This window comes from Cygnus olor, chromosome 1 (genome assembly GCF_009769625.2).
Source record: "Cygnus olor isolate bCygOlo1 chromosome 1, bCygOlo1.pri.v2, whole genome shotgun sequence".
Lineage (NCBI taxonomy): Eukaryota > Metazoa > Chordata > Aves > Anseriformes > Anatidae > Cygnus > Cygnus olor.
In genome coordinates this window covers 86,354,368-86,362,169 of record NC_049169.1, presented here as the reverse complement: position 1 = coordinate 86,362,169, position 7,802 = coordinate 86,354,368, and positions in this window count along the sequence as shown.

Genomic DNA, 7,802 nt, shown 5'->3' with positions numbered 1-7,802 from the left:
CCCTGCACATTTGTTAGGCATGACACTTTCTGGGCAGAGGGCTTGTTCGGATCATGTAGGGCAGGTTTTTCTCCTGTCTTAACTGCAGCGATCCTTCCAATTTGCTGTTGGCCAGCAGCCCTGCTCCCACCGCTCAGTATGGAGGAAAGATCCATTGCATGTTGCTGCCTCAGGCATGACTGGGATGTTCTGGGTCTCCATGTGTCATCGCTGGGTGTAAGAAAGTACAGAGTTGGGGCCCGTGCCATCAGAAAGCAGAGGTACAAACTGAGCCAGGGTTTGTTTGCAGGGCCAAGGGGAGTAGGCACCCCAGGAAGGCAACAGGACTGTGGTGTCCCAAGGCCCTTACCTGTCCAGGTAGCAGAGTCCACTGTGGTGGGGTCAGTCTGTGCTTGTGGGTGCCCTGTGAAGCTGCAAAGGAGCGTGCACTGTGAGCTCGGGCTCGGGGTGTCATGGTGTCTCTGCTGGCAGCTGGTCACTTGGTTACAAATCACGTAAAGAAATCAGTAAGACAGCCTTTTAGTTTAAGGGGATCATGTTCACACGTATTCTTTGACTGCTTCTACCACCAGTGCCAGCCTTTGCCACTTGTGGCCCTGTCTCTTTCCTGTGTTGTCTTCACTGTCTTTTCTAGTTGTTGGTATTGAGGAGATTTCTGTTCAACTGGCTTTTCCTCCATATGAGAAAAACCCAAGATGCCAGAGCTGAAAGGCAGGAAAGCTGCAGAGCCTCCTGCGTCAGTTAGCGAAATGCGTGTTGTCCCCAACGTTGAGAACAACATCCATCCAGCATTTGAGGACTGCATTCCGTCAAATTTTGATTATCCCGCTCCCCCCGGTGTTTGACAGTGCCCTGCAGAATTTGAGGGACGTTCCTTCCTCCAGGGTTTGAGGACTTGAAAGACAAAGAGGGTGTTTTATGGACATGCATACCAATGCATCTTCAAGGTGCAAAGTGTCCTGGAAATGCAGTGAAGGAGGCGAACCCTCTACGTATGCTTTGATCAAAACGGGGTGCGCAGAGGACAAGTCTGGAGATTCGGAATGGAGTTCTTACTATCAGATTTGCCAGGAACATGTTGACAGTATTGGACTGAGGTTTGGATTCTTCCCTTCTCTCTCAGACTGGCTTGAGCTAACATTGCAGTTCTGCTGTTGCTCAGATGAATCTGCTACTTCACATGCTTAGAAGAATTGGCTAGAAGCCTGAGAGGAAGTGTCTCTGGGGATTAGCTTGTTTTCCAGGGATAAGCCCTTCTCTACCCTTTGTGCTTCTGAAGGTCTTCCAGGAGGACCCCTTAGGAACCCTTGGAAAAGAGGCATGGTAACTAACTGTGAGAGGAATTGAGCTGAGACTCTGCTCTTTGCTTCTGCTAAAAGGCTCCAATGAAGAAAAGCAGGACCTTGGGGATGTCCGGAGGCCAAGTCAGCCCCAACCTCAGTCCCCATTTGTTGTGTGGTCCATGCACCTGTGTAAATGCACAGGAAGAGGCAATGAACCACCCTAACCAGCTTGTTGGACATGGGCAAGCTTGCCAAAGCCTTCATATGGTGTATGATGATAGGAAAGCTGCAGTGTAACTCAGTAGACTTGGACGTGATTTCCCTATAGCGTTTGCTAGACAGCACATAAGGAACTGTTTGTTTTTTTTTGAGAAGGAAAAAAGAACGCAGAGAAACCAGAACCTTGCTAGCAAAGGGGTATAGCCATATCTGTAATTACCAAGGCTGTTCATTAACGGCAATTAGATGTGTTTTCTTCAATACCTGTATTAAATTCCATCTCAAATGGCGTGTAGTAATTTTTGTGGATGTTTTTTGTATTATAGGTATAAGGTGCTTGGCTTGCAGGTTTCATGAAGTATCTTTCCTTATAGAATGCTGAATAAAAGTATTTTCTCTTATAACTGAAGAGCTGTTGCTGAGTGTTGCTATGAACTGGGATTGTTCATATAATGTGACTGACTGCGTAAGTACATCTAATGCCCTGTAATGTGGACAGAATCTACCACTTTGTATTCTAGCCCTAGAATAAACAGAGATAATTTGGTGGTGTCTCTTTAGAGCAAAGATACAGTCATGATTACAGTCCCACCTTCCTGACCGCTCTCCTTGGAAGCAGAACAAGCCCTTTTCGTCCTTGTTCTCAGAGGGTCGTTCTTTGCTGTGGAGAGTGCACCCAATCTGTCCACATCCTTCTTCCCCTGGGTTTCTCACAACTGAGGTGCAGTTTTCCTATTGAATTTTACAGCTATCAGGATAACTGCCTGTCTTTACAACTCTTACCCTTCTTACTGCATTCAGAAAGGAGGTGTTAGATTATTATTATTATTATTTTTGAGAGGCTCACCTGCTAGCTCGCATTCAGGCTTATCAGAGGCAACCACTTGGTTCAAAACCTGAGGTTTGCCTTCCAGTCTATGGTGTGAGTTTGAGTCTTGATGGTGTAAGTCCTCTTTAAATTCCTGATGGGGTGCTGATAGAAGACCAAGAAGGTGATACAGCTGTTTATAGAATCATAGAATGTCCCAAATTGGAAGGGACCCACAAGGATCATCGAGTCCAACTCCTGGCACCACACAGATCTATCCAAAAATTCAGACCATATGACTAAAAGCACAGTCCAAACACTTCTTAAACTCTGACAGGCTTGGTGCCGTGACTACGTCCCTGGGGAGCCTGTTCCAGTGCGCGACCACCCGCTCAGTGAATAACCTCTACCTGATATCCAGCCTGAACCTCCCCTGTCACAGCTTGCCACCATTCCCTGGGGTCCTATTGCTGGTCACTAAAGAGAATAGATCAGCACCTGCCCCTCCACTCCCCCTCATGAAGAAGCTGTAGGCCGTGATGAGGTCCCCCCTCAGACTCCTCTTTTCCAGGCTGAGCAGGCCAAGTGACCTAAGCCACTCCTCATACATTTTTCCCTCTAGGCCCTTCACCATCTTCGTAGTCCTTCTCTGGACACTCTCCAATAGTTTCACGTCCTTTTTGTACTGTGGTGCCCAGAACTGTACACAGTACTCAAAGTTTATTTGCCAGAACACAGTGAGTAGAGACTTAGACTCACTGAGAAGCAACACAGAATCTTTAAGGTTGGAAAAGACCTCCAAGATTATCTGGTCCAACCATCCCCAACCACCAATGTCACTAAACCATGTCCCTAAGCGCCAGGTCCAACCTTTTGTTAAACACCCACAGGGACGGTGAGTCCATCACCTCCCTGGGCAACCTGTTCCAATGCCTGATTACTCTTTCTGAAGAAATTTCTCCTCATTTCAAAAAAAAAAAAAAAAAAAGACACCAAAGGCTCAGCATTGATTTAACCTTCAGTAGGATTTTATTTGTAGAGTTATTCCATTTGTTATTTTGAAAATGTATTCTATTTATTCTATTCTTACATTAATTCCATGTTGTAAAAAATCCCAAGTCAACCAGACAGACTAGTCCCAAAGCCTGTCACCTTCCCAGTGCCCAGCCAGAGACTCTGTCCCCTAGCCAGCCAGCCAGAGAATCATTTACACAATCACTATTTGCCATTAATATCCACACATTGCACACGAGAACTTCACTACTATAGCTGTTGGCCACCCATCCCTGTGCTCCTGCCAGCTCTGGCAGTGTCATGACCTACTGAAGGAGGTGGAATGGTTCCTTTGAAAGGCACAGCGCTCACTTGATACCGTAAATTTGGTGTCTTTTTTTTTTTTTTGACCAAAGTATCCACTTTCGGCAGGCAGCAGGAGCTTTGTTATTTGCTGTGCTGCAATTAAGTATGTGTTAATTGGAATTATAGTAGTAGCGTGTGAAGCAGTCACCTGTCTACATGCTTTCATATAAAAATCACGATATTTGAGGTAAAATTGCTTGAAAAGAAGTTGTCCAAATTCTTCATTATCTGTAGTGATTTATTGGTAGTGGTTGAAGTACTCATTTTTTTTTATGAGTTAGCCCCATGCTTTGTTTTGGAGGAGCCTGTCAAGGAAGACCATGGCAGTATTCTTGGGTCAAACAAAAGAGGACTAGTTGGAGGTGTAAAGGTTGGCATCAGCTTTGGCTGCAACACCTGTGAGTGGAGGAGTTCAGGATCCTGCATGGAGAAAGCAGGGCAATGAGTAGGATTGAGCAGAACGGACCAAGTTGGGGGAATCCCATCGGTTAAGGCCCTAGAAGGAAGCAGAGTCCAAGAGAGCTGGTTACTATTCAAGCATCGCTTCCTCAAAGCTCAGGATGTGTGCATCGGTCTGAGTTAGAAGTGAAGCAAAGGGGACAGGAGGCCTGTTTGGATGGCGCTTCCTTATCCTGAAACAGAAGAAGGAATATATGGAATGTGGAAAAAAGGATGGGCCCCTTGGGAGGAATATAGGAACACTGTCAGAGTATTCAGGGATGTGAGAAGGAAGGCCAAGGTCTGTTTGGAATTAAATCTGTGAAGGGCTGTCAAGAAGACCAAGTTTTCTCAAATGCGTCTTCTCTTCAGAGAAGATCAGCTGTGGAGGAAGACCGGGGAAAACGTAGGCCTGCTGCTGAGTAGTGTGGGTGCCCTCATGCCGAAGGCAAATCAAAGCCCACAAATCCAGGGGCCTGGGTAGGATGAGGCCATGAGTGCTGAGGGAGCTGTCAGATGCTATTGCTAAGGCACTCTCTACCATCTTTGAAAGGTCGTGGAGAACAGGGAAGATGCCTGAGGACTGGAAGAAAGCCGATGTCACTCCAGTCTTCCAAAAGGGCAGAAGGAGGACCCGGGAAAGCACAGGCCAGAGAGCCTCACCTCCATCCCTGGAAAGGTGATGGAACAGCTCATCCTGGATGTTATCTCTAAGCATGTAGAGGAAAAGAAAGTGATCAAGAGGAGTCAGTGGGTATTCACTGAGTGGAAGTCCTGTTTAACCAATCTGGTTAGCTTCTATGGTGGAATGACTGGCTGGGTAGAGGAGGGGGAGAGCAGTGGATGTTGTCTACCTCAACTTCGGCAAGGCTTTTGGTACCATCTCCCATGATATTCTCATAGATAAGTAAGCTCAGCAAGTGTGGGTTAGGTGAGTGGTCAGTGAGGCAGATTGAGAACTGGCTGGATGGCAGAGCTCAGAGGGCTGTGATCAGTTGCACAGGGTGTAGTTGGAGGCCTGTAGCTAGCGGTGTCCCTGGGGGGTCAGTACTGTCTGGTCCTGTGCAATTTATTCATCAGTGACCAGGAAGAAGGGACAGAGTGCACCCTCAGCAAGTTCGCTGATGATACTACACTGGGAGGAATGGCTGACAGACCAGAAGGCTGTGCTGCCATTCAGAGGGGTCTGGGATCTGGACAAGCTGTAGAGTTGGCAGAGGGGAACCTCAAAAAGTTCAACAAAGACAAGTGCAGGGTCCTGCACCTAGGGAGGAATAACCCCAAGCATCACGACAGGCTGGGGGCTGACCTGCTGGAAAGCAGCTCTGCAGAGAGGGACCTGGGAGTCCTGGTGGGCAACACGTGAACCATAAGCCAGCAGTGTGTCCTTGTGGCCAAGAAGGCCAGTGGGATCGTGGGGTGCATTAGGAAGAGTGTTGCCAGCGGGTCAAGGTAGATGAAGGTGATCCTTCCCCTCCATTCAGCCCTGGCGAGGCCACACCTGGAGTACTGGGTCCGGTTCTGGGCTCCCCAGCACAAGCCTGGAGCTCCTGGAGAGAGCCCAGCAGAGGGCTACAAAGACGATTCGGGGATTGGAGCGCCTCTCTTATGAGGAAAGTCTGAGGGAGCTGGGCCTGTCTAACCTGGAGAAGAGAAGGCTGAGAGGGGGGATCTTATCAATGTATATAAATATCTTGAGGACATAAAAATGATGAGGTCTCAGCAACGGACTCAGCAGTGGGCACAAAGTGAAACACAGGAAGTTCCATCTGAATATGAGGAGAAACTTCTTCATCGTGAGGGTAATAGAGCACTGGAACAGGTTGCTCAGAGAGGCTGAAAACCCACCAGTAAGCGGTCCTGTGCAACATGCTGTAGGTGACCCTGCTTGAGCACAGGAGCGTTGGACTAGAGTGTCTCCAGAGGCCCCTTCAAACCTCAACCATTTGGTGATTCTGTGACCCCAGTCCTTCTGAGTGAGTTTCTCCTGGATTCAAGGTAACTTTTGAATTCACATTGCTTTCTCTACGTTTCTGGTTCTCCCCCTGCCAACTTTATGCATTCTTTTCCTTTTTTCCTCTAAAACTTTGTGTGAGATGGAGCAGCATGGAAGTGGGTTCCTTAACGTCCCACCCTGTGGATGATGTGCATTGTGAATGTTATTATTGCTCTTTGTTGCAGCAGATGTTCTAATGAAATGTTTTCCAATTATGTATCATAGCTGGAAGCTAAAGATGCTTTGCTTTTAAAATAACCCTTTGTCAGCTCTTACTTGTTGAGTTCTTCTTGCTATGTGTATTGGGTGTAGGTGGCAAGTTTTTGCTAGTGGGTGTGGCCTCTGTGGGAAGAGTCTGGTGGCTGCCCCGTGCAGGACATGACTGATTCCACCTGGCTCCCATTGCCCCACCGCAGGGCACGGCCGAGCCCTGTGGCCACGCTGGTGGTACCCTTGTGTTAATATACTGAAAAAAGGGCAAAATGCTGCACAGAAGAGAGGGGAGTGAGAAAAAAGCAAGAGAAAACCCTTTAGGTACCACAGCTAGCTTTTTGTGCTTGTGCAAAAGCTGTCCTCTAAAGTATATGTGTGATCCAGGTATCTATCTGAACACAAGGTGACCTTGCTATCAGGACCCCAGGGCTTTTGTGGCCATAAAGTGGGGAGCAGGGCTGTGCTGAGCAGGTGGTAACTGCAAATGTGAGAGCTGCCTTGTCCTTCACTACTTTTGTCTTCCCAAGGCAGGTCTGAAGCTTTGTGTTGTGAACAGGGTAGATACAATGTTGTGGACAAAGGCAGGGCAACTGTTCAGTAAAGAGGGCGTTACAGTGGGGTTCAGGTTGGAATTTTTGCTTCTGTACTGTTAAGCAAAAAGATGAGAAAAGAAATACTGTTAGCTTGGCTTTGCTGACCCCTACAGTCTGTTCAGGTTTTCTCTGGAGAAAAGCTATTTGTGATCTATAATAAGCATTGTAATTGAGACTAGCAGTGTTTCATATAAATTTCTCTGCTCTTTAGAGACCGTGAACAGTTGTATGCACGCAAATCACCTTCAAGGCTGTGAAGAAAAAATATATAGCTATCATCTATGTCATGTTAGCATAACTATTAAGTGCTTTAAATCTCTAAAACTATCAATTTTACCGTGTAACCTGAAAATGAAAAATAATCTTCTCTGAATTTGAGAAGATGAGTGGACATCTGCAGGAGGATGTTGAAAATGCTGTTTGTTTTTTTTGTTTTGTTTTGTTTTGTTTTAGTAAAGGTGCACTGTGCCAAGAAACAATCACTCTTCACATACAGCAGATCTGCTGACAGAAATGGCAGAAATGCCATGGCAGAAACTGGCAGACAAGCTTTCTTAAAATAGCAGATTTTGTTAGTCTTGGTGGTACGTTAGAAAGATAACCATGTCCAACATCTCTGCATTGATGCTCTGCTTTAAATGTTGTTGAATGAGCCCAGGTGAGCAAACCTTGATGGATGCTTGTATTGTAGGCCTCTCTTGTGGAAGAGATTTGGCTTCTCTAGTTGAAAAAACCCTTGTCTTGTCATGACCGTCATGTGTGGTCTTAAGTGCTGGTGTTGTGTACATCACGCGAGGGAAGGTGGTAGACTATATCTGACTGTTCTCTGTTTTGGTGAGTTGTCCTTGCATGGCTTCTTTTATTTTTGGCAAATAAACCCTTGTCCAGATTCA